Source organism: Parasteatoda tepidariorum, chromosome 3, assembly GCF_982258835.1.
Source record: "Parasteatoda tepidariorum strain Cologne lab strain chromosome 3, Ptep-v5.0, whole genome shotgun sequence".
Classification (NCBI taxonomy): domain Eukaryota; kingdom Metazoa; phylum Arthropoda; class Arachnida; order Araneae; family Theridiidae; genus Parasteatoda; species Parasteatoda tepidariorum.
The window spans coordinates 34038678-34057908 of record NC_141757.1 but is presented as its reverse complement, the minus strand read 5'-3'; the positions used below and the strand labels follow the sequence as shown (position 1 = coordinate 34057908).

The 19231-nt window shown below is 38.2% G+C and overlaps 36 non-coding genes across 36 annotated transcripts; all 36 read left to right on the top strand.

Moving 5' to 3' along the window:
* The first annotated feature begins 1620 nt into the window (after positions 1 to 1620).
* On the top strand, positions 1621 to 1693 carry TRNAR-UCG (transfer RNA arginine (anticodon UCG)). Its single transcript has one exon. It is a non-coding gene; the product is annotated as a tRNA-Arg (tRNA).
* Positions 1694 to 2645: 952 nt separating this feature from the next.
* On the top strand, positions 2646 to 2718 carry TRNAR-UCG (transfer RNA arginine (anticodon UCG)). Its single transcript has one exon. It is a non-coding gene; the product is annotated as a tRNA-Arg (tRNA).
* A 336-nt stretch (positions 2719 to 3054) lies between these two features.
* TRNAR-UCG (transfer RNA arginine (anticodon UCG)) lies at positions 3055 to 3127 on the top strand. The gene has a single exon. It is a non-coding gene; the product is annotated as a tRNA-Arg (tRNA).
* A 337-nt stretch (positions 3128 to 3464) lies between these two features.
* TRNAR-UCG (transfer RNA arginine (anticodon UCG)) lies at positions 3465 to 3537 on the top strand. The gene has a single exon. It is a non-coding gene; the product is annotated as a tRNA-Arg (tRNA).
* Positions 3538 to 4079: 542 nt separating this feature from the next.
* Positions 4080 to 4152, top strand: TRNAR-UCG (transfer RNA arginine (anticodon UCG)). Its single transcript has one exon. It is a non-coding gene; the product is annotated as a tRNA-Arg (tRNA).
* Positions 4153 to 4488: 336 nt separating this feature from the next.
* On the top strand, positions 4489 to 4561 carry TRNAR-UCG (transfer RNA arginine (anticodon UCG)). The gene has a single exon. It is a non-coding gene; the product is annotated as a tRNA-Arg (tRNA).
* Positions 4562 to 5102: 541 nt separating this feature from the next.
* TRNAR-UCG (transfer RNA arginine (anticodon UCG)) lies at positions 5103 to 5175 on the top strand. The gene has a single exon. It is a non-coding gene; the product is annotated as a tRNA-Arg (tRNA).
* A 132-nt stretch (positions 5176 to 5307) lies between these two features.
* TRNAR-UCG (transfer RNA arginine (anticodon UCG)) lies at positions 5308 to 5380 on the top strand. Its single transcript has one exon. It is a non-coding gene; the product is annotated as a tRNA-Arg (tRNA).
* A 337-nt stretch (positions 5381 to 5717) lies between these two features.
* On the top strand, positions 5718 to 5790 carry TRNAR-UCG (transfer RNA arginine (anticodon UCG)). The gene has a single exon. It is a non-coding gene; the product is annotated as a tRNA-Arg (tRNA).
* Positions 5791 to 6534: 744 nt separating this feature from the next.
* On the top strand, positions 6535 to 6607 carry TRNAR-UCG (transfer RNA arginine (anticodon UCG)). Its single transcript has one exon. It is a non-coding gene; the product is annotated as a tRNA-Arg (tRNA).
* A 744-nt stretch (positions 6608 to 7351) lies between these two features.
* On the top strand, positions 7352 to 7424 carry TRNAR-UCG (transfer RNA arginine (anticodon UCG)). Its single transcript has one exon. It is a non-coding gene; the product is annotated as a tRNA-Arg (tRNA).
* Positions 7425 to 8376: 952 nt separating this feature from the next.
* TRNAR-UCG (transfer RNA arginine (anticodon UCG)) lies at positions 8377 to 8449 on the top strand. The gene has a single exon. It is a non-coding gene; the product is annotated as a tRNA-Arg (tRNA).
* Positions 8450 to 8785: 336 nt separating this feature from the next.
* Positions 8786 to 8858, top strand: TRNAR-UCG (transfer RNA arginine (anticodon UCG)). The gene has a single exon. It is a non-coding gene; the product is annotated as a tRNA-Arg (tRNA).
* A 337-nt stretch (positions 8859 to 9195) lies between these two features.
* TRNAR-UCG (transfer RNA arginine (anticodon UCG)) lies at positions 9196 to 9268 on the top strand. Its single transcript has one exon. It is a non-coding gene; the product is annotated as a tRNA-Arg (tRNA).
* A 542-nt stretch (positions 9269 to 9810) lies between these two features.
* On the top strand, positions 9811 to 9883 carry TRNAR-UCG (transfer RNA arginine (anticodon UCG)). Its single transcript has one exon. It is a non-coding gene; the product is annotated as a tRNA-Arg (tRNA).
* A 336-nt stretch (positions 9884 to 10219) lies between these two features.
* TRNAR-UCG (transfer RNA arginine (anticodon UCG)) lies at positions 10220 to 10292 on the top strand. Its single transcript has one exon. It is a non-coding gene; the product is annotated as a tRNA-Arg (tRNA).
* A 541-nt stretch (positions 10293 to 10833) lies between these two features.
* Positions 10834 to 10906, top strand: TRNAR-UCG (transfer RNA arginine (anticodon UCG)). The gene has a single exon. It is a non-coding gene; the product is annotated as a tRNA-Arg (tRNA).
* Positions 10907 to 11038: 132 nt separating this feature from the next.
* TRNAR-UCG (transfer RNA arginine (anticodon UCG)) lies at positions 11039 to 11111 on the top strand. Its single transcript has one exon. It is a non-coding gene; the product is annotated as a tRNA-Arg (tRNA).
* Positions 11112 to 11448: 337 nt separating this feature from the next.
* Positions 11449 to 11521, top strand: TRNAR-UCG (transfer RNA arginine (anticodon UCG)). Its single transcript has one exon. It is a non-coding gene; the product is annotated as a tRNA-Arg (tRNA).
* Positions 11522 to 12265: 744 nt separating this feature from the next.
* On the top strand, positions 12266 to 12338 carry TRNAR-UCG (transfer RNA arginine (anticodon UCG)). The gene has a single exon. It is a non-coding gene; the product is annotated as a tRNA-Arg (tRNA).
* Positions 12339 to 13082: 744 nt separating this feature from the next.
* TRNAR-UCG (transfer RNA arginine (anticodon UCG)) lies at positions 13083 to 13155 on the top strand. The gene has a single exon. It is a non-coding gene; the product is annotated as a tRNA-Arg (tRNA).
* A 132-nt stretch (positions 13156 to 13287) lies between these two features.
* Positions 13288 to 13360, top strand: TRNAR-UCG (transfer RNA arginine (anticodon UCG)). The gene has a single exon. It is a non-coding gene; the product is annotated as a tRNA-Arg (tRNA).
* A 132-nt stretch (positions 13361 to 13492) lies between these two features.
* TRNAR-UCG (transfer RNA arginine (anticodon UCG)) lies at positions 13493 to 13565 on the top strand. The gene has a single exon. It is a non-coding gene; the product is annotated as a tRNA-Arg (tRNA).
* A 335-nt stretch (positions 13566 to 13900) lies between these two features.
* Positions 13901 to 13973, top strand: TRNAR-UCG (transfer RNA arginine (anticodon UCG)). The gene has a single exon. It is a non-coding gene; the product is annotated as a tRNA-Arg (tRNA).
* Positions 13974 to 14104: 131 nt separating this feature from the next.
* Positions 14105 to 14177, top strand: TRNAR-UCG (transfer RNA arginine (anticodon UCG)). The gene has a single exon. It is a non-coding gene; the product is annotated as a tRNA-Arg (tRNA).
* Positions 14178 to 14512: 335 nt separating this feature from the next.
* On the top strand, positions 14513 to 14585 carry TRNAR-UCG (transfer RNA arginine (anticodon UCG)). Its single transcript has one exon. It is a non-coding gene; the product is annotated as a tRNA-Arg (tRNA).
* A 337-nt stretch (positions 14586 to 14922) lies between these two features.
* TRNAR-UCG (transfer RNA arginine (anticodon UCG)) lies at positions 14923 to 14995 on the top strand. The gene has a single exon. It is a non-coding gene; the product is annotated as a tRNA-Arg (tRNA).
* Positions 14996 to 15329: 334 nt separating this feature from the next.
* On the top strand, positions 15330 to 15402 carry TRNAR-UCG (transfer RNA arginine (anticodon UCG)). Its single transcript has one exon. It is a non-coding gene; the product is annotated as a tRNA-Arg (tRNA).
* Positions 15403 to 15534: 132 nt separating this feature from the next.
* On the top strand, positions 15535 to 15607 carry TRNAR-UCG (transfer RNA arginine (anticodon UCG)). Its single transcript has one exon. It is a non-coding gene; the product is annotated as a tRNA-Arg (tRNA).
* A 132-nt stretch (positions 15608 to 15739) lies between these two features.
* Positions 15740 to 15812, top strand: TRNAR-UCG (transfer RNA arginine (anticodon UCG)). Its single transcript has one exon. It is a non-coding gene; the product is annotated as a tRNA-Arg (tRNA).
* A 335-nt stretch (positions 15813 to 16147) lies between these two features.
* TRNAR-UCG (transfer RNA arginine (anticodon UCG)) lies at positions 16148 to 16220 on the top strand. The gene has a single exon. It is a non-coding gene; the product is annotated as a tRNA-Arg (tRNA).
* Positions 16221 to 16351: 131 nt separating this feature from the next.
* On the top strand, positions 16352 to 16424 carry TRNAR-UCG (transfer RNA arginine (anticodon UCG)). The gene has a single exon. It is a non-coding gene; the product is annotated as a tRNA-Arg (tRNA).
* Positions 16425 to 16761: 337 nt separating this feature from the next.
* Positions 16762 to 16834, top strand: TRNAR-UCG (transfer RNA arginine (anticodon UCG)). Its single transcript has one exon. It is a non-coding gene; the product is annotated as a tRNA-Arg (tRNA).
* Positions 16835 to 17578: 744 nt separating this feature from the next.
* On the top strand, positions 17579 to 17651 carry TRNAR-UCG (transfer RNA arginine (anticodon UCG)). The gene has a single exon. It is a non-coding gene; the product is annotated as a tRNA-Arg (tRNA).
* A 542-nt stretch (positions 17652 to 18193) lies between these two features.
* TRNAR-UCG (transfer RNA arginine (anticodon UCG)) lies at positions 18194 to 18266 on the top strand. Its single transcript has one exon. It is a non-coding gene; the product is annotated as a tRNA-Arg (tRNA).
* Positions 18267 to 18805: 539 nt separating this feature from the next.
* On the top strand, positions 18806 to 18878 carry TRNAR-UCG (transfer RNA arginine (anticodon UCG)). Its single transcript has one exon. It is a non-coding gene; the product is annotated as a tRNA-Arg (tRNA).
* Positions 18879 to 19231: the final 353 nt, after the last annotated feature.

The following is a 19231-nucleotide window of genomic DNA, read 5'->3' as shown; positions in this document are numbered from 1 at the left end:
GAAAATTACGCTCATGCTTTATGATTTTTTTTTATATAGTTTTTAAATTTAGCTGATTAAAAGTAAAACTTTTGTCGTATTTAAGTAATAAAACAAAAAATAAAATATAGAAAATATTAGTAGATTTATTATCTAATAAGTCTATAGTTTCTTTCCTTTTATTCTTTTTTTTTACGTTGTTTCTAGCCTTCAACTGTTAGTAAAGCTAAATCAAGTCCATGGCACAAGTAACTCTGAGCATATGAAGAGCGCAGAGTGGATCCACAAAGAGATCTCCTCTAGAAAGATCTAGGCAGTCGAGGATATGGTTGGATGTAGTCTGGCAGGCAGTACATGTAGGGAAAACTTTTTACTTGTATATCATAGATTTTAGATGATTACCGTGAAAATGAGAAATCACAGCCTGCTTTTGTTTGCTGACCTGGAAGAACAAAGAACCTATAGGGTGATTACTTTGATATCGGTGGTGAGCAGGAGGGACAATGGGACAGCATAGATTGATAAAGCCGGAATACGCTTCTGAAAAAGTCAGCGATGCCTGAGAAAACAAGAGCAGCGACGCGCCACTTTAAGCAAGGGAGTCTGCAAACTCATTGCCAGAAATGTCGAGATATGGAAAGGACCAACTTTCATTTATTTTAAAAAGTTTAAGTAATCAAACAATAAATCATTATCTTTTTGTTCTTAAGCATGACTGAACAACCGAGTTTTACGCAAAATCGCCAGAGAAAAAGGGGGGAAAATAAGCAAAAAAAATGAATTAATTATTTTTTCTTCATTTAGTATCAGTAATAGTTTTTGTATTTTTCTCCAAATTGAGAATTACATGATCATCTAAAATGTCCCCCAATCACAATCAGTTTTATATTTAAATATTTAACAAAATAATAAATAAATGAGAAAATTAAAAATTTACTCACTACAATTCATATTGTTTTGCTTCCAAATATCCTGGTTTTATAATTTTATTTATATTTTTTTACGAAATAAATCATTATACGTACTTCTAACTATGCAATAATATTAAAGCAGTTTATATTGATTGAAACACCAATGCTTATAAGAAAAGATTACAGTTTTAACTAAATATCCTTTGAGTTCTTTTAGTTATTAGTTTATATATTTCCAACATTTACATCAATCTAACAGAAAATTACATTAAATATATATTTATACATATCAAAATGGACACACTTAAACATACTATTTGTAGGAAGTAACCAATGTTGAAGGAGCAATCTTAAGTATTTGTTGTCACATTTAACTTATTTTAAGCTTAATTATATAGCTATTTTAAGCTTAATTTCTCATATGCAAATGTCGTTTGCTTCCTTTTAATAATGCATCACGGTATTTTAATGTCAAATTTAGGAGGACGCTTATTTTTTTACAATGCTGTTTTCCAACTATATCAAGTCCACGTGGCCTAATGGATAAGGCGTCTGACTTCGAATCAGAAGTTTGCAGGTTCGAGTCCTGTCGCGGACGATGAGTGTAACTTTTTTCCATAGACGTGAAAAAAATACCGTTTTCTTCACTTTAATAATGCATGAGTGTATTTTAATGTCAAATTTGGGAGGACGCTTATTTTTATACAAATCTGCTTTCCTACTATAACAAGTCCGCGTGGCCTAATGGATAAGGCGTCTGACTTCGAATCAGAAGATTGCAGGTTCGAGTCCTGTCGCGGACGAAAAGTGTAACATTTTTCTATAAACGTAAAAAAATGCCGTTTGCTTCCTTTTTATAATGCATCTCTGTATTTTAATGTGAAATTTGGGAGGACGCTTATTTTTTTACAATGCTGTTTTCCAAGTGTAATAAGTACGCGTTTCCTAATGGATAAGGCGTCTGACTTCGAATCAGAAGATTGCAGGTTCGAGTCCTGTCGCGGACGATGAGTGTAACTTTTTTCCATAGACGTGAAAAAAATACCGTTTTCTTCACTTTAATAATGCATGAGTGTATTTTAAAGTCAAATTTGGGAGGACGCTTATTTTTATACAAATCTGCCTTCCAACTATAACAAGTCCGCGTGGCCTAATGGATAAGGCGTCTGACTTCGAATCGGAAGATTGCAGGTTCGAGTCCTGTCGCGGACGAAAAGTGTAACATTTTCCCATAAACGTGAAAAAAATGCCGTTTGCTTCCTTTTTATAATGCATCTCTGTATTTTAATGCAGAAATTTGGGAGGACGCTTATTTTTTTACAATGCTGTTTTCCAAGTGTAATAAGTCCGCGTGGCCTAATGGATTAGGCGTCTGACTTCGAATCAGAAGATTGCAGTTTCGAGTCCTGTCGCGGACGCTGAGTGTAACTTTTTTCCATAGACGTGAAAAAAAATACCGTTTTCTTCACTTTAATAATGCATGAGTGTATTTTAAAGTCAAATTTGGGAGGACGCTTTTTTTTATACAAATCTGCTTTCCAACTATAACAAGTCCGCGTGGCCTAATGGATAAGCCGCCTGACTTCGAATCAGAAGATTGCAGGTTCGAGTCCTGTCGCGGACGATGAGTGTAACTTTTTACCATAGACGTGAAAAATTACCGTTTTCTTCACTTTAATAATGCATGAGTGTATTTTAATGTCAAATTTGGGAGGACGCTTATTTTTATACACATCTGCGTTCCAACTATAACAAGTCCGCGTGGCCTAATGGATAAGGCGTCTGACTTCGAATCAGAAGATTGCAGGTTCGAGTCCTGTCGCGGACGAAAAGTGTAACGTTTTTCCATAAACGTAAAAAAATGACGTTTGCTTCCTTTTTATAATGCATCTCTGTATTTTAAGGTGAAATTTGGGAGGACGCTTATTTTTTTACAATGCTGTTTTCCAAGTGTAATAAGTCCGCGTGGCCTAATGGATAAGGCGTCTGACTTCGATTCAGAAGTTTGCAGGTTCGAGTCCTGTCACGGACGAGGAGTGTAACTTCTTTCCATAGACGTGAAAAAAATACCGTTTTCTTCACTTTAATAATGCATGAGTGTATTTTAATGTCAAATTTGGGAGGACGCTTATTTTTATACAAATCTTCTTTCCAACTATAACAAGTCCGCGTGGCCTAATGGATAAGGCGTCTGACTTCGAATCAGAAGATTGCAGGTTCGAGTCCTGTCGCGGACGAAAAGTGTAACATTTTTCCATAAACGTGAAAAAAATGCCGTTTGCTTCCTTTTTATAATGCATCTCTGTATTTTAATGTGAAATTTGGGAGGACGCTTATTTTTTTACAATGCTGTTTTCCAAGTGTAATAAGTCCGCGTTTCCTAATGGATAAGGCGTCTGACTTCGAATCAGAAGATTGCAGGTTCGAGTCCTGTCGCGGACGATGAGTGTAACTTTTTTCCATAGACGTGAAAAAAATACCGTTTTCTTCACTTTAATAATGCATGAGTGTATTTTAATGTCAAATTTGGGAGGACGCTTATTTTTATTCAAATCTGCTTTCCAACTATAACAAGTCTGCGTGGCCTAATGGATAAGGCGTCTGACTTCGAATCAGAAGATTGCAGGTTCGAGTCCTGTCGCGGACGAAAAGTGTAACATTTTTCCATAAACGTGGAAAAAATGCCGTTTGCTTTCTTTTTATAATGCATCTCTGTATTTTAATGTGAAATTTGGGAGGAAGCTTTTTTTTTTACAATGCTGTTTTCCAAGTGTAATAAGTCCGCGTGGCCTAATGGATAAGGCGTCTGACTTCGAATCAGAAGATTGCAGTTTCGAGTCCTGTCGCGGACGCTGAGTGTAACTTTTTTCCATAGACGTGAAAAAAAATACCGTTTTCTTCACTTTAATAATGCATGAGTGTATTTTAAAGTCAAATTTGGGAGGACGCTTATTTTTATACAAATCTGCTTTCCAACTATAACAAGTCCGCGTGGCCTAATGGATAAGCCGCCTGACTTCGAATCAGAAGATTGCAGGTTCGAGTCCTGTCGCGGACGATGAGTGTAACTTTTTACCATAGACGTGAAAAAATACCGTTTTCTTCACTTTAATAATGCATGAGTGTATTTTAATGTCAAATTTGGGAGGACGCTTATTTTTATACACATCTGCGTTCCAACTATAACAAGTCCGCGTGGCCTAATGGATAAGGCGTCTGACTTCGAATCAGAAGATTGCAGGTTCGAGTCCTGTCGCGGACGAAAAGTGTAACGTTTTTCCATAAACGTAAAAAAATGACGTTTGCTTCCTTTTTATAATGCATCTCTGTATTTTAAGGTGAAATTTGGGAGGACGCTTATTTTTTTACAATGCTGTTTTCCAAGTGTAATAAGTCCGCGTGGCCTAATGGATAAGGCGTCTGACTTCGATTCAGAAGTTTGCAGGTTCGAGTCCTGTCACGGACGAGGAGTGTAACTTTTTTCCATAGACGTGAAAAAAATACCGTTTTCTTCACTTTAATAATGCATGAGTGTATTTTAATGTCAAATTTGGGAGGACGCTTATTTTTATACAAATCTTCTTTCCAACTATAACAAGTCCGCGTGGCCTAATGGATAAGGCGTCTGACTTCGAATCAGAAGATTGCAGGTTCGAGTCCTGTCGCGGACGAAAAGTGTAACATTTTTCCATAAACGTGAAAAAAATGCCGTTTGCTTCCTTTTTATAATGCATCTCTGTATTTTAATGTGAAATTTGGGAGGACGCTTATTTTTTTACAATGCTGTTTTCCAAGTGTAATAAGTCCGCGTGGCCTAATGGATAAGGCGTCTGACTTCGATTCAGAAGATTGCAGGTTCGAGTCCTGTCGCGGCGATGAGTGTAACTTTTTTCCATAGACGTGAAAAAAATACCGTTTTCTTCACTTTAATATTGCATGAGTGTATTTTAATGTCAAATTTGGGAGGACGCTTATTTTTATACAAATCTGCTTTCTAACTATAACAAATCCGCGTGGCCTAATGGATAAGGCGTCTGACTTCGAATCAGAAGATTGCAGGTTCGAGTCCTGTCGCGGACGAAAAGTGTAACATTTTTCCATAAACGTGAAAAAAATGCCGTTTGCTTCCTTTTTATAATGCATCTCTGTATTTTAAAATGAAATTTGGGAGGACGCTTATTTTTTTACAATGCTGTTTTCCAAGTGTAATAAGTCCGCGTGGCCTAATGGATAAGGCGTCTGACTTCGATTCAGAAGTTTGCAGGTTCGAGTCCTGTCGCGGACGAGGAGTGTAACTTTTTTCCATAGACGTGAAAAAAATACCGTTTTCTTCACTTTAATAATGCATGAGTGTATTTTAATGTCAAATTTGGGAGGACGCTTATTTTTATACAAATCTGCTTTCCAACTATAACAAGTCCGCGTGGCCTAATGGATAAGGCGTCTGACTTCGAATCAGAAGATTGCAGGTTCGAGTCCTGTCGCGGACGAAAAGTATAACATTTTTCCATAAACGTGAAAAAAATGCCGTTTGCTTCCTTTTTATAATGCATCTCTGTATTTTAATGTGAAATTTGGGAGGACGCTTATTTTTTTACAATGCTGTTTTCCAAGTGTAATAAGTCCGCGTTTCCTAATGGATAAGGCGTCTGACTTCGAATCAGAAGATTGCAGGTTCGAGTCCTGTCGCGGACGATGAGTGTAACTTTTTTCCATAGACGTGAAAAAAATACCGTTTTCTTCACTTTAATAATGCATGAGTGTATTTTAATGTCAAATTTGGGAGGACGCTTATTTTTATTCAAATCTGCTTTCCAACTATAACAAGTCCGCGTGGCCTAATGGATAAGGCGTCTGACTTCGAATCAGAAGATTGCAGGTTCGAGTCCTGTCGCGGACGAAAAGTGTAACGTTTTTCCATAAACGTAAAAAAATGCCGTTTGCTTCCTTTTTATAATGCATCTCTGTATTTTAATGTGAAAATTGGGAGGACGCTTATTTTTTTACAATGCTGTTTTCCAAGTGTAATAAGTCCGCGTGGCCTAATGGATAAGGCGTCTGACTTCGAATCAGAAGATTGCAGTTTCGAGTCCTGTCGCGGACGATGAGTGTAACTTTTTTCCATAGACGTGAAAAAAATACCGTTTTCTTCACTTTAATAATGCATGAGTGTATTTTAAAGTCAAATTTGGGAGGACGCTTATTTTTATACAAATCTGCTTTCCAACTACAACAAGTCCGCGTGGCCTAATGGATAAGGCGTCTGACTTCGAATCAGAAGATTGCATGTTCGAGTCCTGTCGCGGACGAAAAGTGTAACATTTTTCCATAAACGTGAAAAAAATGCCGTTTGCTTCCTTTTTATAATGCATCTCTGTATTTTAATGTGAAATTTGGGAGGACGCTTTTTTTTTACAATGCTGTTTTCCAAGTGTAATAAGTCCGCGTAGCCTAATGCATAAGGCGTCTGACTTCGAATCAGAAGATTGCAGGTTCGAGTCCTGTCGCGGCGATGAGTGTAACTTTTTTCCATAGACGTGAAAAAAATACCGTTTTCTTCACTTTAATATTGCATGAGTGTATTTTAATGTCAAATTTGGGCGGACGCTTATTTTTATACAAATCTGCTTTCCAACTATAACAAGTCCGCGTGGCCTAATGGATAAGGCGTCTGACTTCGAATCAGAAGATTGCAGGTTCGAGTCCTGTCGCGGACGAAAAGTATAACATTTTTCCATAAACGTGAAAAAAATGCCGTTTGTTTCCTTTTTATAATGCATCTCTGTATTTTAATGTGAAATTTGGGAGGACGCTTATTTTTTTACAATGCTGTTTTCCAAGTGTAATAAGTCCGCGTTTCCTAATGGATAAGGCGTCTGACTTCGAATCAGAAGATTGCAGGTTCGAGTCCTGTCGCGGACGATGAGTGTAACTTTTTTCCATAGACGTTAAAAAAATACCGTTTTCTTCACTTTAATAATGCATGAGTGTATTTTAAAGTCAAATTTGGGAGGACGCTTATTTTTATACAAATCTGCTTTCCAACTACAACAAGTCCGCGTGGCCTAATGGATAAGGCGTCTGACTTCGAATTAGAAGATTGCAGGTTTGAGTCCTGTCGCGGACGAAAAGTGTAACATTTTTCCATAAACGTGAAAAAAATGCCGTTTGCTTCCTTTTTATAATGCATCTCTGTATTTTAATGTGAAATTTGGGAGGACGCTTTTTTTTACAATGCTGTTTTCCAAGTGTAATAAGTCCGCGTAGCCTAATGCATAAGGCGTCTGACTTCGAATCAGAAGATTGCAGGTTCGAGTCCTGTCGCGGCGATGAGTGTAACTTTTTTCCATAGACGTGAAAAAAATACCTTTTTCTTCACTTTAATATTGCATGAGTGTATTTTAATGTCAAATTTGGGAGGACGCTTATTTTTATACAAATCTGCTTTCCTACTATAACAAGTCCGCGTGGCCTAATGGATAAGGCGTCTGACTTCGAATCAGAAGATTGCAGGTTCGAGTCCTGTCGCGGACGAAAAGTGTAACATTTTTCTATAAACGTAAAAAAATGCCGTTTGCTTCCTTTTTATAATGCATCTCTGTATTTTAATGTGAAATTTGGGAGGACGCTTATTTTTTTACAATGCTGTTTTCCAAGTGTAATAAGTACGCGTTTCCTAATGGATAAGGCGTCTGACTTCGAATCAGAAGATTGCAGGTTCGAGTCCTGTCGCGGACGATGAGTGTAACTTTTTTCCATAGACGTGAAAAAAATACCGTTTTCTTCACTTTAATAATGCATGAGTGTATTTTAAAGTCAAATTTGGGAGGACGCTTATTTTTATACAAATCTGCCTTCCAACTATAACAAGTCCGCGTGGCCTAATGGATAAGGCGTCTGACTTCGAATCGGAAGATTGCAGGTTCGAGTCCTGTCGCGGACGAAAAGTGTAACATTTTCCCATAAACGTGAAAAAAATGCCGTTTGCTTCCTTTTTATAATGCATCTCTGTATTTTAATGCAGAAATTTGGGAGGACGCTTATTTTTTTACAATGCTGTTTTCCAAGTGTAATAAGTCCGCGTGGCCTAATGGATTAGGCGTCTGACTTCGAATCAGAAGATTGCAGTTTCGAGTCCTGTCGCGGACGCTGAGTGTAACTTTTTTCCATAGACGTGAAAAAAAATACCGTTTTCTTCACTTTAATAATGCATGAGTGTATTTTAAAGTCAAATTTGGGAGGACGCTTATTTTTATACAAATCTGCTTTCCAACTATAACAAGTCCGCGTGGCCTAATGGATAAGCCGCCTGACTTCGAATCAGAAGATTGCAGGTTCGAGTCCTGTCGCGGACGATGAGTGTAACTTTTTACCATAGACGTGAAAAAATACCGTTTTCTTCACTTTAATAATGCATGAGTGTATTTTAATGTCAAATTTGGGAGGACGCTTATTTTTATACACATCTGCGTTCCAACTATAACAAGTCCGCGTGGCCTAATGGATAAGGCGTCTGACTTCGAATCAGAAGATTGCAGGTTCGAGTCCTGTCGCGGACGAAAAGTGTAACGTTTTTCCATAAACGTAAAAAAATGACGTTTGCTTCCTTTTTATAATGCATCTCTGTATTTTAAGGTGAAATTTGGGAGGACGCTTATTTTTTTACAATGCTGTTTTCCAAGTGTAATAAGTCCGCGTGGCCTAATGGATAAGGCGTCTGACTTCGATTCAGAAGTTTGCAGGTTCGAGTCCTGTCACGGACGAGGAGTGTAACTTCTTTCCATAGACGTGAAAAAAATACCGTTTTCTTCACTTTAATAATGCATGAGTGTATTTTAATGTCAAATTTGGGAGGACGCTTATTTTTATACAAATCTTCTTTCCAACTATAACAAGTCCGCGTGGCCTAATGGATAAGGCGTCTGACTTCGAATCAGAAGATTGCAGGTTCGAGTCCTGTCGCGGACGAAAAGTGTAACATTTTTCCATAAACGTGAAAAAAATGCCGTTTGCTTCCTTTTTATAATGCATCTCTGTATTTTAATGTGAAATTTGGGAGGACGCTTATTTTTTTACAATGCTGTTTTCCAAGTGTAATAAGTCCGCGTTTCCTAATGGATAAGGCGTCTGACTTCGAATCAGAAGATTGCAGGTTCGAGTCCTGTCGCGGACGATGAGTGTAACTTTTTTCCATAGACGTGAAAAAAATACCGTTTTCTTCACTTTAATAATGCATGAGTGTATTTTAATGTCAAATTTGGGAGGACGCTTATTTTTATTCAAATCTGCTTTCCAACTATAACAAGTCTGCGTGGCCTAATGGATAAGGCGTCTGACTTCGAATCAGAAGATTGCAGGTTCGAGTCCTGTCGCGGACGAAAAGTGTAACATTTTTCCATAAACGTGGAAAAAATGCCGTTTGCTTTCTTTTTATAATGCATCTCTGTATTTTAATGTGAAATTTGGGAGGAAGCTTTTTTTTTTACAATGCTGTTTTCCAAGTGTAATAAGTCCGCGTGGCCTAATGGATAAGGCGTCTGACTTCGAATCAGAAGATTGCAGTTTCGAGTCCTGTCGCGGACGCTGAGTGTAACTTTTTTCCATAGACGTGAAAAAAAATACCGTTTTCTTCACTTTAATAATGCATGAGTGTATTTTAAAGTCAAATTTGGGAGGACGCTTATTTTTATACAAATCTGCTTTCCAACTATAACAAGTCCGCGTGGCCTAATGGATAAGCCGCCTGACTTCGAATCAGAAGATTGCAGGTTCGAGTCCTGTCGCGGACGATGAGTGTAACTTTTTACCATAGACGTGAAAAAATACCGTTTTCTTCACTTTAATAATGCATGAGTGTATTTTAATGTCAAATTTGGGAGGACGCTTATTTTTATACACATCTGCGTTCCAACTATAACAAGTCCGCGTGGCCTAATGGATAAGGCGTCTGACTTCGAATCAGAAGATTGCAGGTTCGAGTCCTGTCGCGGACGAAAAGTGTAACGTTTTTCCATAAACGTAAAAAAATGACGTTTGCTTCCTTTTTATAATGCATCTCTGTATTTTAAGGTGAAATTTGGGAGGACGCTTATTTTTTTACAATGCTGTTTTCCAAGTGTAATAAGTCCGCGTGGCCTAATGGATAAGGCGTCTGACTTCGATTCAGAAGTTTGCAGGTTCGAGTCCTGTCACGGACGAGGAGTGTAACTTTTTTCCATAGACGTGAAAAAAATACCGTTTTCTTCACTTTAATAATGCATGAGTGTATTTTAATGTCAAATTTGGGAGGACGCTTATTTTTATACAAATCTTCTTTCCAACTATAACAAGTCCGCGTGGCCTAATGGATAAGGCGTCTGACTTCGAATCAGAAGATTGCAGGTTCGAGTCCTGTCGCGGACGAAAAGTGTAACATTTTTCCATAAACGTGAAAAAAATGCCGTTTGCTTCCTTTTTATAATGCATCTCTGTATTTTAATGTGAAATTTGGGAGGACGCTTATTTTTTTACAATGCTGTTTTCCAAGTGTAATAAGTCCGCGTGGCCTAATGGATAAGGCGTCTGACTTCGATTCAGAAGATTGCAGGTTCGAGTCCTGTCGCGGCGATGAGTGTAACTTTTTTCCATAGACGTGAAAAAAATACCGTTTTCTTCACTTTAATATTGCATGAGTGTATTTTAATGTCAAATTTGGGAGGACGCTTATTTTTATACAAATCTGCTTTCTAACTATAACAAATCCGCGTGGCCTAATGGATAAGGCGTCTGACTTCGAATCAGAAGATTGCAGGTTCGAGTCCTGTCGCGGACGAAAAGTGTAACATTTTTCCATAAACGTGAAAAAAATGCCGTTTGCTTCCTTTTTATAATGCATCTCTGTATTTTAAAATGAAATTTGGGAGGACGCTTATTTTTTTACAATGCTGTTTTCCAAGTGTAATAAGTCCGCGTGGCCTAATGGATAAGGCGTCTGACTTCGATTCAGAAGTTTGCAGGTTCGAGTCCTGTCGCGGACGAGGAGTGTAACTTTTTTCCATAGACGTGAAAAAAATACCGTTTTCTTCACTTTAATAATGCATGAGTGTATTTTAATGTCAAATTTGGGAGGACGCTTATTTTTATACAAATCTGCTTTCCAACTATAACAAGTCCGCGTGGCCTAATGGATAAGGCGTCTGACTTCGAATCAGAAGATTGCAGGTTCGAGTCCTGTCGCGGACGAAAAGTATAACATTTTTCCATAAACGTGAAAAAAATGCCGTTTGCTTCCTTTTTATAATGCATCTCTGTATTTTAATGTGAAATTTGGGAGGACGCTTATTTTTTTACAATGCTGTTTTCCAAGTGTAATAAGTCCGCGTTTCCTAATGGATAAGGCGTCTGACTTCGAATCAGAAGATTGCAGGTTCGAGTCCTGTCGCGGACGATGAGTGTAACTTTTTTCCATAGACGTGAAAAAAATACCGTTTTCTTCACTTTAATAATGCATGAGTGTATTTTAATGTCAAATTTGGGAGGACGCTTATTTTTATTCAAATCTGCTTTCCAACTATAACAAGTCCGCGTGGCCTAATGGATAAGGCGTCTGACTTCGAATCAGAAGATTGCAGGTTCGAGTCCTGTCGCGGACGAAAAGTGTAACGTTTTTCCATAAACGTAAAAAAATGCCGTTTGCTTCCTTTTTATAATGCATCTCTGTATTTTAATGTGAAAATTGGGAGGACGCTTATTTTTTTACAATGCTGTTTTCCAAGTGTAATAAGTCCGCGTGGCCTAATGGATAAGGCGTCTGACTTCGAATCAGAAGATTGCAGTTTCGAGTCCTGTCGCGGACGATGAGTGTAACTTTTTTCCATAGACGTGAAAAAAATACCGTTTTCTTCACTTTAATAATGCATGAGTGTATTTTAAAGTCAAATTTGGGAGGACGCTTATTTTTATACAAATCTGCTTTCCAACTACAACAAGTCCGCGTGGCCTAATGGATAAGGCGTCTGACTTCGAATCAGAAGATTGCATGTTCGAGTCCTGTCGCGGACGAAAAGTGTAACATTTTTCCATAAACGTGAAAAAAATGCCGTTTGCTTCCTTTTTATAATGCATCTCTGTATTTTAATGTGAAATTTGGGAGGACGCTTTTTTTTTACAATGCTGTTTTCCAAGTGTAATAAGTCCGCGTAGCCTAATGCATAAGGCGTCTGACTTCGAATCAGAAGATTGCAGGTTCGAGTCCTGTCGCGGCGATGAGTGTAACTTTTTTCCATAGACGTGAAAAAAATACCGTTTTCTTCACTTTAATATTGCATGAGTGTATTTTAATGTCAAATTTGGGCGGACGCTTATTTTTATACAAATCTGCTTTCCAACTATAACAAGTCCGCGTGGCCTAATGGATAAGGCGTCTGACTTCGAATCAGAAGATTGCAGGTTCGAGTCCTGTCGCGGACGAAAAGTATAACATTTTTCCATAAACGTGAAAAAAATGCCGTTTGTTTCCTTTTTATAATGCATCTCTGTATTTTAATGTGAAATTTGGGAGGACGCTTATTTTTTTACAATGCTGTTTTCCAAGTGTAATAAGTCCGCGTTTCCTAATGGATAAGGCGTCTGACTTCGAATCAGAAGATTGCAGGTTCGAGTCCTGTCGCGGACGATGAGTGTAACTTTTTTCCATAGACGTTAAAAAAATACCGTTTTCTTCACTTTAATAATGCATGAGTGTATTTTAAAGTCAAATTTGGGAGGACGCTTATTTTTATACAAATCTGCTTTCCAACTACAACAAGTCCGCGTGGCCTAATGGATAAGGCGTCTGACTTCGAATTAGAAGATTGCAGGTTTGAGTCCTGTCGCGGACGAAAAGTGTAACATTTTTCCATAAACGTGAAAAAAATGCCGTTTGCTTCCTTTTTATAATGCATCTCTGTATTTTAATGTGAAATTTGGGAGGACGCTTTTTTTTACAATGCTGTTTTCCAAGTGTAATAAGTCCGCGTAGCCTAATGCATAAGGCGTCTGACTTCGAATCAGAAGATTGCAGGTTCGAGTCCTGTCGCGGCGATGAGTGTAACTTTTTTCCATAGACGTGAAAAAAATACCTTTTTCTTCACTTTAATATTGCATGAGTGTATTTTAATGTCAAATTTGGGAGGACGCTTATTTTTATACAAATCTGCTTTCCAACTATAACAAGTCCGCGTGGCCTAATGGATAAGGCGTCTGACTTCGAATCAGAAGATTGCAGGTTCGAGTCCTGTCGCGGACGAAAAGTGTAACATTTTTCCATAAACGTGAAAAAAATGCTGTTTGCTTCCTTTTTATAATGCATCTCTGTATTTTAATGTGAAATTTGGGAGGACGCTTATTTTTTTACAATGCTGTTTTCCAAGTGTAATAAGTCCGCGTGGCCTAATGGATAAGGCGTCTGACTTCGAATCAGAAGATTGCAGGTTCGAGTCCTGTCGCGGACGATGAGTGTAACTTTTTTCCATAGACGTGAAAAAAACACCGTTTTCTTCACTTTAATAATACATGAGTGTATTTTAATGTCAAATTTGGGAGGACGCTTATTTTTATACAAATCTGCTTTCCAACTATAACAAGTCCGCGTGGCCTAATGGAGAAGGCGTCTGACTTCGAATCAGAAGATTGCAGGTTCGAGTCCTGTCGCGGACGAAAAGTGTAACATTTTTCCATAAACGTGGAAAAAATGCCGTTTGCTTCCTTTTTATAATGCATCTCTGTATATTAATGTGAAATTTGGGAGGAAGCTTTTTTTTTACAATGCTGTTTTCCAAGTGTAATAAGTCCGCGTGGCCTAATGGATAAGGAGTCTGACTTCGAATCAGAAGATTGCAGGGTCGAGTCCTGTCGCGGACGATGAGTGTAACTTTTTTCCATAGACGTGAAAAAATACCGTTTTCTTCACTTTAATAATGCATGAGTGTATTTTAATGTCAAATTTGGGAGGACGCTTATTTTTATACACATCTGCGTTCCAACTATAACAAGTCCGCGTGGCCTAATGGATAAGGCGTCTGACTTCGAATCAGAAGATTGCAGGTTCGAGTCCTGTTGCGGACGAAAAGTGTAACATTTTTCCATAAACGTAAAAAAATGACGTTTGCTTCCTTTTTATAATGCATCTCTGTATTTTAAAGTCAAATTTGGGAGGACGCTTATTTTTATACAAATCTGCTTTCCAACTACAACAAGTCCGCGTGGCCTAATGGATAAGGCGTCTGACTTCGAATCAGAAGATTGCAGGTTCGAGTCCTGTCGCGGACGAAAAGTGTAACATTTTTCCATAAACGTGAAAAAAATGCCGTTTGCTTCCTTTTTATAATGCATCTCTGTATTTTAATGTGAAATTTGGGAGGACGCTTTTTTTTTACAATGCTGTTTTCCAAGTGTAATAAGTCCGCGTAGCCTAATGCATAAGGCGTCTGACGTCGAATCAGAAGATTGCAGGTTCGAGTCCTGTCGCGGCGATGAGTGTAACTTTTTTCCATAGACGTGAAAAAAATACCGTTTTCTTCACTTTAATATTGCATGAGTGTATTTTAATGTCAAATTTGGGCGGACGCTTATTTTTATACAAATCTGCTTTCCAACTATAACAAGTCCGCGTGGCCTAATGGATAAGGCGTCTGACTTCGAATCAGAAGATTGCAGGTTCGAGTCCTGTCGCGGACGAAAAGTATAACATTTTTCCATAAACGTGAAAAAAATGCCGTTTGTTTCCTTTTTATAATGCATCTCTGTATTTTAATGTGAAATTTGGGAGGACGCTTATTTTTTTACAATGCTGTTTTCCAAGTGTAATAAGTCCGCGTTTCCTAATGGATAAGGCGTCTGACTTCGAATCAGAAGATTGCAGGTTCGAGTCCTGTCGCGGACGATGAGTGTAACTTTTTTCCATAGACGTTAAAAAAATACCGTTTTCTTCACTTTAATAATGCATGAGTGTATTTTAAAGTCAAATTTGGGAGGACGCTTATTTTTATACAAATCTGCTTTCCAACTACAACAAGTCCGCGTGGCCTAATGGATAAGGCGTCTGACTTCGAATCAGAAGATTGCAGGTTCGAGTCCTGTCGCGGACGAAAAGTGTAACATTTTTCCATAAACGTGAAAAAAATGCCGTTTGCTTCCTTTTTATAATGCATCTCTGTATTTTAATGTGAAATTTGGGAGGACGCTTTTTTTTACAATGCTGTTTTCCAAGTGTAATATGTCCGCGTAGCCTAATGCATAAGGCGTCTGACTTCGAATCAGAAGATTGCAGGTTCGAGTCCTGTCGCGGCGATGAGTGTAACTTTTTTCCATAGACGTGAAAAAAATACCGTTTTCTTCACTTTAATATTGCATGAGTGTATTTTAATGTCAAATTTGGGAGGACGCTTATTTTTATACAAATCTGCTTTCCAACTATAACAAGTCCGCGTGGCCTAATGGATAAGGCGTCTGACTTCGAATCAGAAGATTGCAGGTTCGAGTCCTGTCGCGGACGAAAAGTGTAACATTTTTCCATAAACGTGAAAAAAATGCTGTTTGCTTCCTTTTTATAATGCATCTCTGTATTTTAATGTGAAATTTGGGAGGACGCTTATTTTTTTACAATGCTGTTTTCCAAGTGTAATAAGTCCGCGTGGCCTAATGGATAAGGCGTCTGACTTCGAATCAGAAGATTGCAGGTTCGAGTCCTGTCGCGGACGATGAGTGTAACTTTCTTCCATAGACGTGAAAAAAACACCGTTTTCTTCACTTTAATAATACATGAGTGTATTTTAATGTCAAATTTGGGAGGACGCTTATTTTTATACAAATCTGCTTTCCAACTATAACAAGTCCGCGTGGCCTAATGGAGAAGGCGTCTGACTTCGAATCAGAAGATTGCAGGTTCGAGTCCTGTCGCGGACGAAAAGTGTAACATTTTTCCATAAACGTGGAAAAAATGCCGTTTGCTTCCTTTTTATAATGCATCTCTGTATATTAATGTGAAATTTGGGAGGAAGCTTTTTTTTTACAATGCTGTTTTCCAAGTGTAATAAGTCCGCGTGGCCTAATGGATAAGGAGTCTGACTTCGAATCAGAAGATTGCAGGGTCGAGTCCTGTCGCGGACGATGAGTGTAACTTTTTTCCATAGACGAGAAAAAATACCGTTTTCTTCACTTTAATAATGCATGAGTGTATTTTAATGTCAAATTTGGGAGGACGCTTATTTTTATACACATCTGCGTTCCAACTATAACAAGTCCGCGTGGCCTAATGGATAAGGCGTCTGACTTCGAATCAGAAGATTGCAGGTTCGAGTCCTGTTGCGGACGAAAAGTGTAACATTTTTCCATAAACGTAAAAAAATGCCGTTTGCTTCCTTTTTATAATGCATCTCTGTATTTTAAGGTGAAATTTGGGAGGACGCTTATTTTTTTACAATGCTGTTTTCCAAGTGTAATAAGTCCGCGTGGCCTAATGGATAAGGCGTCTGACTTCGAATCAGAAGTTTGCAGGTTCGAGTCCTGTCGCGGACGAGGAGTGTAACTTTTTTCCATAGACGTGAAAAAAATACCGTTTTCTTCACTTTAATAATGCATGAGTGTATTTTAATGTCAAATTTGGGAGTACGCTTATTTTTATACAAATCTGCTTTCCAACTATAACAAGTCCGCGTGGCCTAATGGATAAGGCGTCTGACTTCGAATCAGAAGATTGCCGGTTCGAGTTCTGTCGCGGACGAAAAGTGTAACATTTTTCCATAAACGTGAAAAAAATGCTGCTTGCTTCCTTTTTATAATGCATCTCTGTATTTTAATGTGAAATTTGGGAGGACGCTTATTTTTTTACAATGCTGTTTTCCAAGTGTAATAAGTCCGCGTGGCCTAATGGATAAGGCGTCTGACTTCGAATCAGAAGATTGCAGGTTCGAGTCCTGTCGCGGACGATGAGTGTAACTTTTTTCCATAGACGTGAAAAAAATACCGTTTTCTTCACTTTAATAATGCATGAGTGTATTTTAAAGTCAAATTTGGGAGGACGCTTATTTTTATACAAATCTGCTTTCCAACTACAACAAGTCCGCGTGGCCTAATGGATAAGACGTCTGACTTCGAATCAGAAGATTGCAGGTTCGAGTCCTGTCGCGGACGAAAAGTGTAAAATTTTTCCATAAACGTGAAAAAAATGCCGTTTGCTTCCTTTTTATAATGCATCTCTGTATTTTAATGTGAAATTTGGGAGGACGCTTTTTTTTACAATGCTGTTTTCCAAGTGTAATAAGTCCGCGTAGCCTAATGCATAAGGCGTCTGACTTCGAATCAGAAGATTGCAGGTTCGAGTCCTGTCTTGGCGATGAGTGTAACTTTTTTCCATAGACGTGAAAAAAATACCGTTTTCTTCACTTTAATATTGCATGAGTGTATTTTAATATCAAATTTGGGAGGACGCTTATTTTTATACATATCTGCTTTCCAACTATAACAAGTCCGCGTGGCCTAATGGATAAGGCGTCTGACTTCGAAACAGAAGATTGCAGGTTCGAGTCCTGTCGCGGACGAAAAGTGTAACATTTTTCCATAAACGTGAAAAAAATGCTGTTTGCTTCCTTTTTATAATGCATCTCTGTATTTTAATGTGAAATTTGGGAGGACGCTTATTTTTTTACAATGCTGTTTTCCAAGTGTAATAAGTCCGCGTGGCCTAGAGGATAAGGCGTCTGACTTCGAATCAGAAGATTGCAGGTTCGAGTCCTGTCGCGGACGAAAAGTGTAACATTTTTCCATCAACGTGAAAAAAATGCCGTTTGCTTCCTTTTTATAATGCATCTCTGTATTTTAATGTGAAATTTGGGAGGACGCTTATTTTTTTACAATGCTGTTTTCCAAGTGTAATAAGTCCGCGTGGCCTAATGGATAAGGCGTCTGACTTCGATTCAGAAGTTTGCAGGTTCGAGTCCTGTCGCCGGCGAGGAGTGTAACTTTTTTCCATAGACGTGAAAAAAATACCGTTTTCTTCACTTTAATAATGCATGAGTGTATTTTAATGTCAAATTTGGGAGTACGCTTATTTTTATACAAATCTGCTTTCCAACTATAACAAGTCCGCGTGGCCTAATGGATAAGGCGTCTGACTTCGAATCAGAAGATTGCCGGTTCGAGTTCTGTCGCGGACGAAAAGTGTAACATTTTTCCATAAACGTGAAAAAAATGCTGCTTGCTTCCTTTTTATAATGCATCTCTGTATTTTAATGTGAAATTTGGGAGGACGCTTATTTTTTTACAATGCTGTTTTCCAAGTGTAATAAGTCCGCGTGGCCTAATGGATAAGGCGTCTGACTTCGAATCAGAAGATTGCAGGTTCGAGTCCTGTCGCGGACGATGAGTGTAACTTTTTTCCATAGACGTGAAAAAAATACCGTTTTCTTCACTTTAATAATGCATGAGTGTATTTTAAAGTCAAATTTGGGAGGACGCTTATTTTTATACAAATCTGCTTTCCAACTACAACAAGTCCGCGTGGCCTAATGGATAAGACGTCTGACTTCGAATCAGAAGATTGCAGGTTCGAGTCCTGTCGCGGACGAAAAGTGTAAAATTTTTCCATAAACGTGAAAAAAATGCCGTTTGCTTCCTTTTTATAATGCATCTCTGTATTTTAATGTGAAATTTGGGAGGACGCTTTTTTTTACAATGCTGTTTTCCAAGTGTAATAAGTCCGCGTAGCCTAATGCATAAGGCGTCTGACTTCGAATCAGAAGATTGCAGGTTCGAGTCCTGTCGCGGCGATGAGTGTAACTTTTTTCCATAGACGTGAAAAAAATACCGTTTTCTTCACTTTAATATTGCATGAGTGTATTTTAATATCAAATTTGGGAGGACGCTTATTTTTATACATATCTGCTTTCCAACTATAACAAGTCCGCGTGGCCTAATGGATAAGGCGTCTGACTTCGAATCAGAAGATTGCAGGTTCGAGTCCTGTCGCGGACGAAAAGTGTAACATTTTTCCATAAACGTGAAAAAAATGCTGTTTGCTTCCTTTTTATAATGCATCTCTGTATTTTAATGTGAAATTTGGGAGGACGCTTATTTTTTTACAATGCTGTTTTCCAAGTGTAATAATTCCGCGTGGCCTAAAGGATAAGGCGTCTGACTTCGAATCAGAAGATTGCAGGTTCGAGTCCTGTCGCGGACGAAAAGTGTAACATTTTTCCATAAACGTGAAAAAAATGCTGTTTGCTTCCTTTTTATAATGCATCTCTGTATTTTAATGTGAAATTTGGGAGGACGCTTATTTTTTTACAATGCTGTTTTCCAAGTGTAATAAGTCCGCGTGGCCTAAA